The following is a 15,006-nucleotide window of genomic DNA, read 5'->3' on the forward strand; positions in this document are numbered from 1 at the left end:
GTAAGATTTGCCAGAGTCTTGCAAAAACAGTGTGTTCAAGCTGTGGCTGAGCCATTGTGCATAGGGAACCTACAGCATCTATGGTTGCCTGCACCAGGTCTGCCCAAGGTCAAGTAAGTCAACATTACGAATGTGGGAAAACCTCAAGGGATTCTGCAGCTACCAGGACATTTTTCAGGTGATGGCTACCAGGGAAGGATCATTTTTAGGTGGGTAACCTCTTGGTGATTGCCCATTGTCTTAGTTAAGGTTTCATTGCTGTGTAGAGACACCTTGAACAAAGGCAACTCCTGGAAAGAAAACATTATATTGGGGCTGGCTTACAGTTTCAGAGGTTCAGTCCATTATCATCATGGTGGGAAGCATGGCGGCATCCAGGTAGACAGTACTGGAGAAGCAGCTGAGATTTCTACATCTTGATCCTAAGGCAGCTAGGAGGAGACTATCTTCTGTACTGGGTGTAGCTTGGGTTCATATATGTGACCTCAAAGCCTACCTCAACAGTGACACACTTCCTCCAAAAAGGCCACACCTTCTCCAAGAAGGCCACAACTCCTAATAGTGCCACTCTCTAGGGGCCATTCAAGCACATAACGCCATGGGGAGCTATACCTATTCTAACCACTACATCCATTTTCCAGTGAATGGCTCTATAACCATGTGCCTACAGCTAGTACTAACTGAGAGTAGAGGGTTATAAAGAATAACAACACCCCCCAAATAGATTGTGAAGCTGTGAGGTGGATTAGGGGGAGTCTTGGAGAAGCTGAAGGAGAAAGAGGGATATGTTCAAAATATATCACATAAATCTATAAACTTCTCAAAGTATAGATAAATAGACTAAAACACCCTTCTCTCAGTTTTACTTTTCCTGCTTAGTGCTTATAATATTTTTAAACCCCAAGACTTATGACTTTGCATCTGAGCTTCTGATGGTTTTTACACGTGACTCAGTGATTCACTCACTATAAATGTGCTGTATACTAATGAATGAAAATGTGTGAATGATCAAATGATTGGGGAATCCCTCTAGATTCAGCCTCTGTCCTGGACACTGTGACATCTGGAGGCCTTGACCTCTGCTTTCATAGCCCCTTCATGTTCTCATTAGCATCTCTGAGCTGGTCCTTTGCTTGTCTCTTCCCTGGTTTAGCTAGGCACAGTTGCTTCCTGACACCATTAAAGTCCTTCCTTAAGGCTCAACTTCTATTTGAATTGATTTTCCTTTATTAAGAGAATCCTAGAAGCTAGATTAACACAGATCCACCTTTCCTTTGGCTTTTTTTTTTCAGTCTCTCTGCAAACTTAAATTGACCTTTCAGTTTCTGATGCAGAAACCATACCTCAGAAGTCGAACGTTTTAATCAGTGAAGTTTAGCATGAAAGTCTGACCTCTAAGCCAAACCTTTAAACACTTGACTTGACAATTTATTACTTCTGCAGTTACAGCTATTAGCCCAGCCCTGGGAACAAGTAACTTATCTAAAACACATTGTTCACCTGCTGTTGTTATTAAGACAGCTACAGGCCTACATGGCATCAAGCAACACATCATGTAGGCAGACAGCAAAGAGACATGACCTATGGTTATTATGCATACTCCAGATACTTCATAGCCTGGCCCTGTGCCCTGTCAAACCAGCCATGATAACCAGATTTTAGCCAAACACGAATCTTGGGAGATGAGCATAGTTATGCACAATAATTCTGCCTCTGATCTCTTAGCAGTAAGTAGAGTCATCATTCAGTATGGATAATCAAACCCTTTGATTTGAGATCTCAAAAATTTCAGCAGAAGATCAGTGGAAGAAAGTTAATTCTTTTCCTTGCATTTATCTAATGCACATGAGAAAAAACTTAATTTGTGGCTAAAGGGACAAAATTTCTTCCTCCGTGTGTATGTGTGTACTTGCATGTTAATGTATGTGTAAGTGTTGGTGTGAGGGTGTATGTGCACATGTGTGTGCATGTATACAGAGGGCAGAGGTCAAACCCAGGCATCCTTCAGTAAGAGTCATCCACTTTGTTTGCTAAGGCAGAATTTTACACTGGCTTGCAGCTGGCTGGTTTAGCTAGGTTTATCTGGCCTTGAGAACTTCCTAAGGATCGGCTTCTCTGGCTCCCCATGTTGGAATTGCATTTGCCTAGAATTTTTGTATTTGTTCTAGGAAGGAACATCTGGCCCCGAAGCTCATGCAACAAGCATTTTGCCATCCAAGACATCTCACCAGACAAGTTGCTTCCTTTTGGTAAAGTCACATAATTCATGGTGTTGATGTGGTTGTCCTGGCTTGCAGTGAGACTTCTAGAATATTGGGGAAAAACTCCACACACTGACTCTTGGCTGGGTGCTAACAGCAGGCTGTTTGTTTGTATGTTTGTTTAGTTTTGTTTACACTATTTTTTTTTCTGAGTTTGTGGAAGTTGAGGCTTTTTCTCAGGGTAAATAAGAGGGCCACATTTCCCTTAACACATCCTACCAATATAGTGTATGTTTAGAAGAGAAGTTTTGCTAATAGGATTTGGGAGGGAAAACCAGAAGCTATATAGAACAGAAGTACGACATGATTACAACTGAGTCAAGCAGAGGGTTTCTATGACATCCTCATGCTTCTTTTAAGTAACAATAAGCTTTTATCCCTTCTTTTCTAAGTCATAACAATTTAAGCATTTTAAGTAGAAGGTCTGAGGGGTTACTGGAGGCAGGTAAACTGAGCCTTGTGAGTTGACAACCAAGATCCCAGAAAGGAGCAGGACCTAGAAACCAGCAGCCAGCATGTTTACAAAAAGTGACAATTACAGAGAAAATAAATGGCTTAATGTCATTTAGTGTGGGAGTAAACTGACCTCAGAGGCCACTCCTATTGCAACCTGATACTACATTTGATATTCAATGTCATCGTTCCTAGAGGCAATCTCAATTATTTCAATATGTGCTAATAATGGATTTCACAGTTAGCAAGATCTGCATCCAAAAATATTTTTTTTTAAAAATGAGTATCTTTGGCTGCTCAAAGTGTTAAGCTTTAATCAGTGGAAAATTTACTTATGAAAAATATGCTATCCTCCAGAAATGCAGAACAAACACAGCAAAGGAATGATAATTAATTTTTAAAAGCAGTAATGATTGCCCTCCCTGCCAAGATCTGTTTGGAAGACTTTGCAGGATTCACATGTATTGCTTCTATCAGTCCATGAAGTAGTGACTATTGTTATCTTCACATGAATACCAAAGCCAGAGAGCATCTTCCCAGACAGCATGCAGTAAAGGTAGAATTAAGGCTCGGACCCACATACCTGCTGCAGACGTCCTGCTCTGTTGTCTTTTGACCTGAAGAATAGCCAAACTTATGGTTTCACAGTATCAGACACACAAATTGAACCGCAGTAATTTAGAAAGGTTGTACCAGTTTGCATTCCCACCAGCAATGGAGGAGTGTTCCTTTCTCCACATCCTTGTCAGCATCTGAGGAAAGACCACCCAGAGACTGTCCCACCTGGGGATTCAACCCATATACAGTTATGATCAAGGACACTTACAGATCCACACTTTCAAGTTCCTCTTCTAGTGCCCTACCACTTTTCAACCCCAACTTCATGTGCTGCTATGTTCTCAAACTCACTGAGGCCATTTAGTGATGCTTATATGTGCCTGGGTGTAGGGGGGCAGTTTATTACTATACCCATTTACAAGAATAATAGCATTGGGTTCTCCCTTATGGCCTATGATCTAGCCAGCCATAGATTCTTGACCCAAATTACAGGATTGAGTTCTATTTTGTGTGTGGTATTTAAATCCAATCAGAAAATGATCAGTTACCACTATAACTTTTTTTGTTTCTTTTGCTGCAGTGGGCACAGCTTGTTAGGTCAGTGGATTTTAGTTCACAGAGTACACAGCTAAGTAAGGCTGTTGATTATTTTTCTCTCCTGGAAGCATATATAACTGCCCCTTCCAACATTATTATAACTACCATGGAGGGATCAAGTTTTCTGGTTTATATATAGCTTGATTTCCCACAACTTATGACTCAAGTATGTGATCTCTTCAGTAACAGGATCATATATTATAAAAATAGCCATCTACAAAAAAGGAGTCTACAGAGTTGACAACATCTCAAGTAAAATTCTTACACAAGTCTTCACATTTCTTTAAAAAGCTCAAAATCTGTATGTAAACCAAAGACTTAAGATATTAAACTAGCCTTGAATACTGAAAACATGTCCTTGGGTATTACTATGCAAGTTATACAACAGAACCTCAATAATCAAAACAATGTGCTACAGTATAAAAAGTGATACAGGGATAAAGAGAATAGACTCAAGGACACATCATATATTTCCAAAATTATTTTTCGTGTATGTAACCTTTATTGCATTTAAAATTTACTTTTGAAAGTGTAATATAGTTTGAACTTTTATCCCTTTCTTTTATCCCAGAAAATCCTGTCTTATACCCCAAGAGTCCAAAGATACACTTTGGAAAAAAAGATCGCTTCCTTAAAAAATAGTGCTGGTCAAACTATATAGCTAGATGCCCAAGAATGAAATTATCCTTATCTCTTAATAATCATAAAACTCAATTCAAAATAGATAAAGAACTTTACTATAAGACCTGATACCATGAATCTAATAGAGAAGAAAGGAGGGGATATGCTTAAACCTTTAGGCACAAGCGAGCACCTTCTGAACAAGGCCTAGTAGTGTAAGCACTAAGAACAATAACAAGTGGTAGCTCATAAACATGTATTCAGCAAAGGACACCATTTTTCATGTAAAGCAGCAACCTAGAGATAGGGAAAAATCCATACCAGTTATACATCTGACATAGGGTTAGTGTCTAGAATACATAAAGGACTCACAAAATATAATACCAAGAAAATAAATAACCCAATTAAAATCTGGGACATGGTCTTAAACAGATGTCTCCAAACAGAAGATGGGGAAATGTCTGAGAAAAATTTGAAAAAGTTGAACAGACTTATTTATCCATCAGGGACATGAAAATTAAAAATACTTTGAGATTTAGTCTCACCTCAATAAGAATGGCTGAGACTTAAAAAAAGAAGAAGAAAAGTAGATTGACAATTCTGGGATAGATGTGGGGAATGGGAACTACTTGTCTGCTGTCGTTATGAGTACAAACTGGTACAACCACTGTGGAAGCCAGTTCTGAAAGTTTCTAGAAACATAACTACCATAAGGCATAGCTGTGCCACTTCCGATTATATCCCCAAAGGACTCTATAACCTAGTATAGAGATGTCATTGGTGCTCGATTCATAATATCAAGGCAACAGAAACAGCCTAGATAACTATCAACTGGTTAATGGATTATGAAAACATGCTAATTACATACAATAGAATATTATTTAGTCATTAAGAATAATGAAATTGTGGTATTTCTTTTTTTTTTTTCAGAAAAATGCATGGAGCTGGAAATAATCATCCTGGATTAGGTAGTTCAGACCTAGAAAGACAAACTCCAACTGTTTTCTTTCATATTTGTATGCTAGATTTGAAACTGACATATGTATTTAAGTTGGAATTCCCATGGAAGGCAGGGAACTAGTAAAGGGTCATTGGGATATATTTCAAGGACACAGACAGAGAGGGAATGCAGGCATATGAAGGTGGGGGACAGAAACATTAAATAGGATGGACGGTTGGAAAGCAGGGCAGCAGCAGGAGTGTAGGGAAGGGCTAAACAACATGAAAGACACTTGAATTTAGAAGATGTGCATATTTTATGTGTCTGCTGGTTTTTCTACACACATGCATGTGTAACATGTATGTACCTAATGCTGGTGGAGGTCAGAAGAGGGCACTGAGTCCCCGAGAACAGCAGTTACAGAAGGTTAGGAGCACCCATGAGGTACTGCTGCATCCTGACCCCATGTCCTCTGGGAGAACAAGTGGTTTTAACAGCTGAGCCATCATTCCAGCACCCACTAAATACATTAGAAAAAACATATGCAAAATTACTACTGTAGAAGCTTTCTAAAATAAACACATCCATATTTTAAAATATTTAAAAGGAGTTATTCTATAACAGAGAAACAATGTCTTTCCCAGATACTACAGGCTACCTGAAAACCCAGAGCCATGTATGGGATATCTGTTTCTGAGTTGTTGGTCAGAGGGGTTGCCTAAGATCACCCAGACGTAACAAGCTTTTGGCATTCCTTTTGGTTACCTTCTTGAACTTGATGGTGAGACTTTACTGGTGAAGAAATCATACACCTTTAGACCATTTAAGTGAAGAAAATTTACTATGTAAGAGAAGGAAACTGGAGGGCAGCCATTAAGAATCAGGTAGGCTTTGTATTTTTTTTTTGATTTATTGCTTGACAGTTTGATATATACGTATAATATATTTAATCAAATCCCCCCTATTCCATGTCCTCTAATTCTTTCTCTATTCCCACCCCCTACTTTATTACTTTTCTTTTCTGACTTTGTGTTCTCTCCCTCATCTCTCTGTTCTCTCTCTTTCTCTTTCATCTCTGTTTATTTCTTTGTCTCTCTATTCTTTTCTTTCTCTCTTCCCCCATCTCAAACTCACTGATTCCAGTTAGCATAACAGAATATATTCATGGGTATAGGACTATCTACTAGAACATGGGAAGCCTCTTAGGGGCCCCATCCCTGCAGAGCACCAAGTCCCCTCCCTCAGCAGCCAACAATTTCTAATAGCTCTCCAACTATGTTTGAACTTCATGAGTGCCTCCCCTATCTAACTCTGGCAGTTTAGAGGGCTTAACCCTGTGGAGGTCTTGTTCACACAATTATGACCACTATGAGCTCATGTGGCACATTTTATATATTCAAAGCAAAGCTAATTTCAGGAGAACTCACTTGTGTATATTTGTGGATTGCCTATAGACTCAGATGCATGGCTTATTGGCCCCAGAAACTGATGCTCTCATTGCTAGGAATACAGAGGGTTAAGAAGGTTAAGAAACATAAGCTTGTCAAAGAAATATCAGTGTTCCTTTCCACTTGTCTACCAAGAGCAAAGGATTCAGCTAGTACTTTGTGCGAGGGCACATGATGCGCCAAATGGCTTGACTGAGGTAAAGGCGCTGTTGCCACTCCTGTGTCTGTCCTTTGCAAGCTGATGTTCCTCTACCATGACACCTTACACCCATCTGTTCTGGTACTACTTACTCTCCATCTTCCTCTCTTGCTGTTCTCTCCTTATTTGCCTTCTCCTTAAAGTTTCTTTTTCCCCTAAGGTATTTAATCACCTGAGGGCTTAGCAAAATTCTCCTTCATCCTGTAGGACTTAGCTTCAAAGATCAACTTCCATCTCAAATGCCCAATGCCACTTCTCTTGAAAAGCTTCCCCTGGTTCAGGTATTACCATGTTGCATTTTTCAAGCTGATGCTTTCATTGTTAACTCTTGTCCACTAAGAGGATGCTGTTTTTTTATGTGTCCTGCTTGTTTCTTTAGTCCTTGGACTTCCATTGCAAAATCACGAAAGCTACACTGAATATATCCCTTGACTGTGCAAACAGATTTGTGATTTGATAATGGCCCCTCAGTATTCTTCTGTGGTTCCTCTGATGTTTGCTTACCTGTCTACCATCACAACTACTCTTAACCCCTCTGAGATGGAAATATTGGTGCTATAGATTCCAAAGCTGCATTTGGCACTAACAAGCTGACAAGATGGAATCTGCCCATGCGTCATTTGTAGGTTTCTCCAATCTGTGAAGTTTCATAAGAAACTTCAAATGAAATTACATTCAGTGGAATATTTGATGACCAACCTTTAGTATAGACTGTGATGTTCTCTGAGCTGTCTGGGGAACTCTGAGAGCCAGCCAGGGCTTCACGTGGATAAATCTCTCCTTTGCTAACAAAGTCAGTTCCCTCTCCGTCCCTAGGCACCAAAACAAGAAAAGGATTGACTGTCATTTTAATCCTTTTTACTGACAATCTTCCTGTACCTCCTGGTTTTTAGTGAGCTTGATAGATTCCTTTGTTAAATCAAATTCCAAGCCTGCAGTGTGTGTTTCCAGTTTGTCATTCTGTCCTTGGTCCAAGTGTCTTCTCAAGGCCATCTCATTTTCTGATGCCAAGCTTAAGTATATCTACGTGAAATGAAGACTTAATTGAAGCATGCTGAACTCTACTAATTAAAGGGAAAACATCAGTTCTAACAGCTTGGCCCTCAAGATGACAATGCAGCTGCAAATAAAGCTCACTGTGGGTTCCTCACAATTTGGTTTCTACTGTTTTCTTCCAAGGAAGATTAATCAAACAAAGACCCCTCTTCTCATAGCACCCAAGATACCTCAACTCCAGTGTTATGGAGGTTTCATCTACTTTTAGTCCTGAGCACATGCTGGATATTTGTGGTCCAGGTGGCCCTCTTCATTTGAGACTTGCCACATACTGTCCACTGCTGCTCTCTTTTATTTATCTTTCTGAAATTACATGGAATCTTTGAGTTAGGAAACATACAACTATAGCTTAGTCACTGAACATAAACTTCAGGAAATTGTGTACTTTCTCTAAAGGGAATGTATGTTAACAATCATACCAGGAAGAAGGAGCTGATGAGGGAAGAACAAGAGATATATGAAGAGAGAAATGTTGTCTACAATGTCTGAAAGTTCAGTGGTTGGATGCTCAGAGCTTTTCTAGGGAAACCACCCTTGAGAAACTGGAAAGAGGTAGGAACAAGGAAAACATTTTTTTCCCAGAAAAGTTATAACTCTAGACTGGGCTTGGGAACTTGTTCAAGGATGTGAATGATCTTATTGTTAGGTGGTAGAAGGAAGGTGAGGGATGGTACTTTCATTTGTAAATTTGGAGAGTAAAGCACACTCACACACATGTATACACACACATATATATACACACACAGATACACATGAAGCCACACAAACATATACATACATGTAGACACACACATGCATACATATACATACATGTAATATATATGTGTGTGTATATATATACATTCATATATATACACATATACAACACACACATAGGCACACATATATAATACACTTGCACATGCTTACACACAAACACATACACAAATATACACACATAAGAACCTATATACACACACTCACATATAAACATGTAGAAATTTATGCAGATGTATATGTACACACACAAACATGCACACATATTCACATACATATACCTGCATGCACAGATACATGTACAGATATCCACAATTATGCCATGTATACACAATATATATACAAACAGACACACAATGTTCACATATATAAACATATGTATGCACATTTACATACATGTAAATATATACACATATAAACACATACATATATGCATACACACTTATACAGAAACATACATATGGATAACTATTATACACATGCACACATATGCACATATATACACACAAACATACACATGCATGTATTTACACACACACATATACATGTAGTCATGCACAAACATACACATACCTACACACATATACACACATGTAAACATGCATACACACATACATACATGTACACATTTAGCACAAACATACACAATGCACACACAAAGAAATATACATATGTATATATACATGTGTACATATAAACATACACCCATATAAATACACACATACACAAATACACACATGTAGACATACATTCACACAAATAATTTACACACACACACATAAACATGTACACAAACATATACACATGCATATATACATACATATACACCACTCACATAAACACACAATCATATACTCCTGTATACACAAAAAAACATACACACAAATATATTCATATATGCATTCACACACATACCCATGTCCTCACACACACACACACACACACACACACACACACACACATATGCACATACAGACCCACACAAACACACAAATACATATACAAATAGCTATATACATATACACAAACATACACATAAACACACATATAAACATAAAGACACAAAAATATACTTACAAGCATGTGCACACACACACACACACACACACACACACACACACACACACACACCTCTATCAAAAAGAGTGGTTCCAGGTTTGAACCAACGTTGGGTCTTGGTTTTTTCAAGTGGGAACCTGGCCAGTTTCCTGTGTACTTCCGTATTATTTATGATCTGGCAGCTGCATGTAGTTGCTAAGGACTTCTGCCACCCTAGATGATTGACTCTCTTTTCCTACTGTGTAGAACAAGGATTTGCAAGCCACACTCTTCCATAGAGCTGAGGTTATAATACAGGCAAAGTCCAGGTCCTCCTTCTCTACTTATTTACTTATTTGTGTTATAATTCTGTGTGGTTATATCTAATAGCTGGTTACTGAGATACAGAGCTTGATGGTCTTATGTCTTTCTTAAAGTACTATGTATGCTTTGCAATAATGCTAATCCATTTGGATTTATTTGTGAATATGCTATGAAATTTAGGTTGACTTCCATTCTGATTTCTCTGTGAATACCAACTATGTTTCTTGTCTGCTTGTTGAAACATTTGAACTCACTCAGACTGCATTACATTACATTAAATGATAATATGCACATATAATTTGTAACTATACTAACATGTATTGATGAATGATAAACTAAAATGCAGTACATATACACAATGAACTTACATTCAGATGTCATGAAAAATGAAATCATATTTGCAAGTAAATAGGAGGAACTAGAAAATATACTGAGTGAGATAATCGAGACTCAGGAAAACAAAAGCCACATTTTCCCCCACATTGATTCTTTATAGTGCTACACTGGTATGTGATCCCGTTCACAGTGAGAAGGGCTCCACTTTTCATACATCTTCTCCAACATGGATCAGTGGAACAGGAACAGAGACTCAAACAGAAGACTCAAAAGATTATTTAGTAGAAATTATACATGAGTTTTAGGATAGGTATTCATAGTTCCAGAATACCAGACAACTGTTTTGAATACCTAGCACCTTAGCTTCTTGAACATGTGACCATTGGCTAATAAGCTACATCTAGAGCTTTGTTAAGTACTTCCATAAAGATAAATTCATTGAGAACCAAAGGACCACTTGAAATCATAAGCTGTTTTCAAATTAAAAATTCACAATTACCCCTGAGAGCAATGATGCAGAAACTAGATGCAGTTAGTTGATTTATCCAATATTGATTGCAAATAAAAGGGGGATAGCTATATTAGTGTGTAGAGTACTGGAAAATGGGAATGTACATCAAACTATGCTGCTGTGGAATGGTGAATGATGCTGGAATAGAAAGAATGTATCGTGCAGGTCACTGAATAGTGCAACATTGATATATTTAAAAATGTTAATAAAAAAAACATATGTATCTGTGTGCAGATGTGTACATGAATCTGAGTGCAGATGCCTGTGGAGACCAGGAGAGGGCATCAGAATCCCCTGAGCTGGAGTTAGAGGTGGATGGGAGCAACTTGATATGGACTCTGGGAACCAAATGTGGTTCCTCTCCAAGAGTAGTGTGTCCTCTTAACTGCCGAGCCATCTCCCCAGATTTTATTTATGTTTCCATGTCATAAGGTAGAATACAGCTGGTTGTCAACAATAGAAATAAAAAATAAAATGCAGCATGTTTGATATGTGTAACTCACTGGCGTATGGAGAGACATTTCTTAGATTTGCCTTGGCTAGTATGTAGGTTGGAATACAGGAAAAATCCTAGATTTGGGTCTGAATCATGCTCCCCTTGTCATCAATAGAAGTAGAAACTCCCATGAATGGATAACACCTATCTTTTTCTCAAATTCTCCAAATGTACCATTTGTTTCTTCCATAATCACAGAGAAGACATAAACTACAATTTTCTTAAAAGTTAAGCAGAATGCTCTTCCCTATGTGTTTGCTCTTATCTATTCTTTTCCTTATAAAACATTGCTTAGTTTTTATTTTGTTTTAATGTTTGTGTGTATGTTTTCTGGTGTATACATGAACACATGTGTTGGGATGTATGCGCATGTGGAAACCAGAGGTAATCCTTGAATATCTTTTATGATCATCATATAAATTGTTGTTTGAACACTGACTAGACTTTCTCAGCGGCAACTCCAGTGACCCATTGTCTCCTCACCCCAACCATTTTTGGGGTTTTAGGTACTCCTGTACCCTATTTGTGTGGGGAACTGGGAGTCTAAATTCAGGTCTGATGCTTTCAAAGCAAGTATTTAATTGACCGAGCCATTACAAGCTCCTGGTGTTTTCTTTTGTTGAAGTAAAACAGGCTGCTTTGTAACTCCTCAGCAAGCCCTCTCTACTCTAGGGTCCTCACATAAAATTGACACTATACAATATGGCAGGCCTTGAAACTGAGGAAAGATCTCAGGCACACACACATACCCCTTCACAAAAGGCTTTTCATTCCCAGATGAAATAACTGCTTACATTTAGTGAATTTGAGCTGTGGAAGGCGCTTGCTAGATGTGTTATACATTGAATCTCATGACTCTTGTCAAGAGTTTGCCAAGGAGATGGTAACTTGTGTCTTTCCAGTTGAATCAACTGGAGTTCAGAGAGGCAATGGCCTCAAGGTAACCTAGCTGTGCTAAAGTTGCAGGTAAAACCCCTAAATACTCACTGCAGACTTTGCACTTCTTTATGGAAACTTGATTCCTGCAGCTATATGGCCTCAGTGCCCATATCTTCATGGATATTAGACTACGTGTAAGCCTCATTCACTAAAACCTCCATTCTTCTTTATGAATGACTGGTCCCCATAGCCTTACTAAAGGCTTCTTGAAAGTTCTAGTATGCATTTGGAAGGGAGAGCTCATGACATTTGCTGCATTAAGGTTGACAGGCAGGAGAGCCTTATAGACTATCACCATATCTTGCATGTTATGACTAGAAATCTAATACATCTCTGTGTTAGCTTCTGTTTCTGTGACCAAATACCTGGGAAAATAAACTTACAAGGAAGAAAGTTTTACTTTAGCCCCTATTTTCAGAAATTTCAGTCTGTTGGCTACACTGGTTTGGGGGACTAAGTTGAGATGGCCCTTGACATGAAGGACACACATGAAAGGCAGTTTGAGTCATGGAAGCTGGGAGGAAAGGGGAAAAGTCAAAGTGCCCAAAATCCTTATGTCATCTCCAGTAACATGACCCCAAAGACAACCCCAGCTGTGGGACCGTTGAAAGGCAGTCTATTTTCTGATCAAGCGAGACTTACTCTGGAGACCCAGTAGAAACTCTACAAGGGACAGAACAGTGAGCCATGCTCCCAGACAGACATAGGCACCTGATACCACAGAGCCCCCAACTCCATAATCCTGTGACTATCAGTCACGCAGACAAAGTCCCAAGCTTCTGGTATCCTGGCTAGACTCCACCTCCACAGTTACCTGACAATAGCCAGGTCTGCTTCTCCCTACAGCTACCCTGCAACTGCAAGATAGCCCAGCCCACTATCAAAGGGGCTGCTTGGCCCCTCCTTATTTTCTTAAGCTTCACCTCTCTTATTTTAATCTCTAGCTCTCTTTCTCCCCCTCTCTCCCCCCCCTCTCTCCATGTGGCCATGGACAGCCTCTCTCTTTCTACCTTTTCTCTTTCTCTCTGCATTTCTTCAATAAAGCTCTAAAACCATGGACCATCTCTGCTCATCAGGACCCGTCATGCTTAAATTATGGAATAGGCTTTCCCCTAAAGAGCCGTGTCTAACCTCCCACTGGAAGGCCTTCCTGTGCTTCAGCTATGGAGTAGACCAAGGGGTCTCCCTCAACGTGGAAACCACTCAGCACTCCCTCTCCCCAGAGAAGGAAGGCAAGGGGAAGAGGAAGCCAGGGAAAACCTGTGGAAATAGTGGTGTACATGTGTCACTTCCTAGATGGTTTCTTAATAAAGCCGAGTCCCACTGTGGGGATTTTCTACATTGCCAAGTTGATGTGACTAAGGTGGATACATACCTTCTAAACCCAAGTGTTGTCGATGTGGATGTGGTTGTATTAGGAGATGGGAATGCCGGGGGTTGGTTTGGCAGTAGAGTCTTTTATATCATGCATGGGATTAAGGCTTTCACAGAGGAAGCTGCTCATGGTTTCAGTTGGCATGTTACCATTTTCTGCCTGTGAAAACACATTTCTTTTTACCTAAGGTCGTCAGAGAAAGATACCATCTGAGACTCAGAAAGTAACGGTCGCCAGTCATTAAACCTACCAGTCCTTTCAGTCCTTTGACACTGAAATCCCTATAACTGTTACAAAGTAAATTTTACTTCTTTTTAAACCATCTAGTTTCAGGCATTATATTATAGCATAACACTTGGAGTGAGACAATGGTAGGGTTTTCGCATTGATAAGTACCAATGAAAGTCCTATGCAAGACCAATGTGGGATAGTTAGGTGATTGGCTTTAAAATTGGGATCTTAACCAAGTTCAAGGGAGGTGCAATGTAGTAAGATTCCTGCTTCATACTGAGAAGTCTCCTCTGCCTTCATTAAGCCACAGTGAGGCAGTTGAATCAGCTATGGCCTGTGATTCCTTGGGAGTCAGACCATATACCCAGAAACTCTGTATCTTTAGGGAACTTGCTATAAAAATTTCTAGTGGTTGAGTGCAGCATCCATCTTTTGTCTTCCATAAGATGCTATGAAAAAATCTTCAGTGAAATCATTTGAATGTAATTAAGACAGAACAAGTTGATGGTCTTGTAAGTGGCCAAAAAATGTATTTCCCATATTTGAAAATATGTCCTTTTCACTGTGATCTTTTATCAAAGAATTTGTCTTTAAAGTTACAAAAAAATGTGATGTAGGTATGGTTTGTGGAATGAAAACAAGAGTTAGACATATTATTTCAAGGATAGATAAACAACAATTAGAGTCCCATAGGACCATTAAACTATAACCTTTAGGTCATGTTTTTACAGAACAGAAGGAAATCATTTGTGTCACTAGTGCACTAAGTCATTTGCATTACATTACCCTGCATATATTTATATGAGTCCTTAGAAGATTCCAAGTGCCAGGGCTCTAAACAACATGAATAATCTGTAGGGCTGGCTG

This window comes from Mus musculus, chromosome 7, assembly GCF_000001635.26.
Source record: "Mus musculus strain C57BL/6J chromosome 7, GRCm38.p6 C57BL/6J".
Classification (NCBI taxonomy): domain Eukaryota; kingdom Metazoa; phylum Chordata; class Mammalia; order Rodentia; family Muridae; genus Mus; species Mus musculus.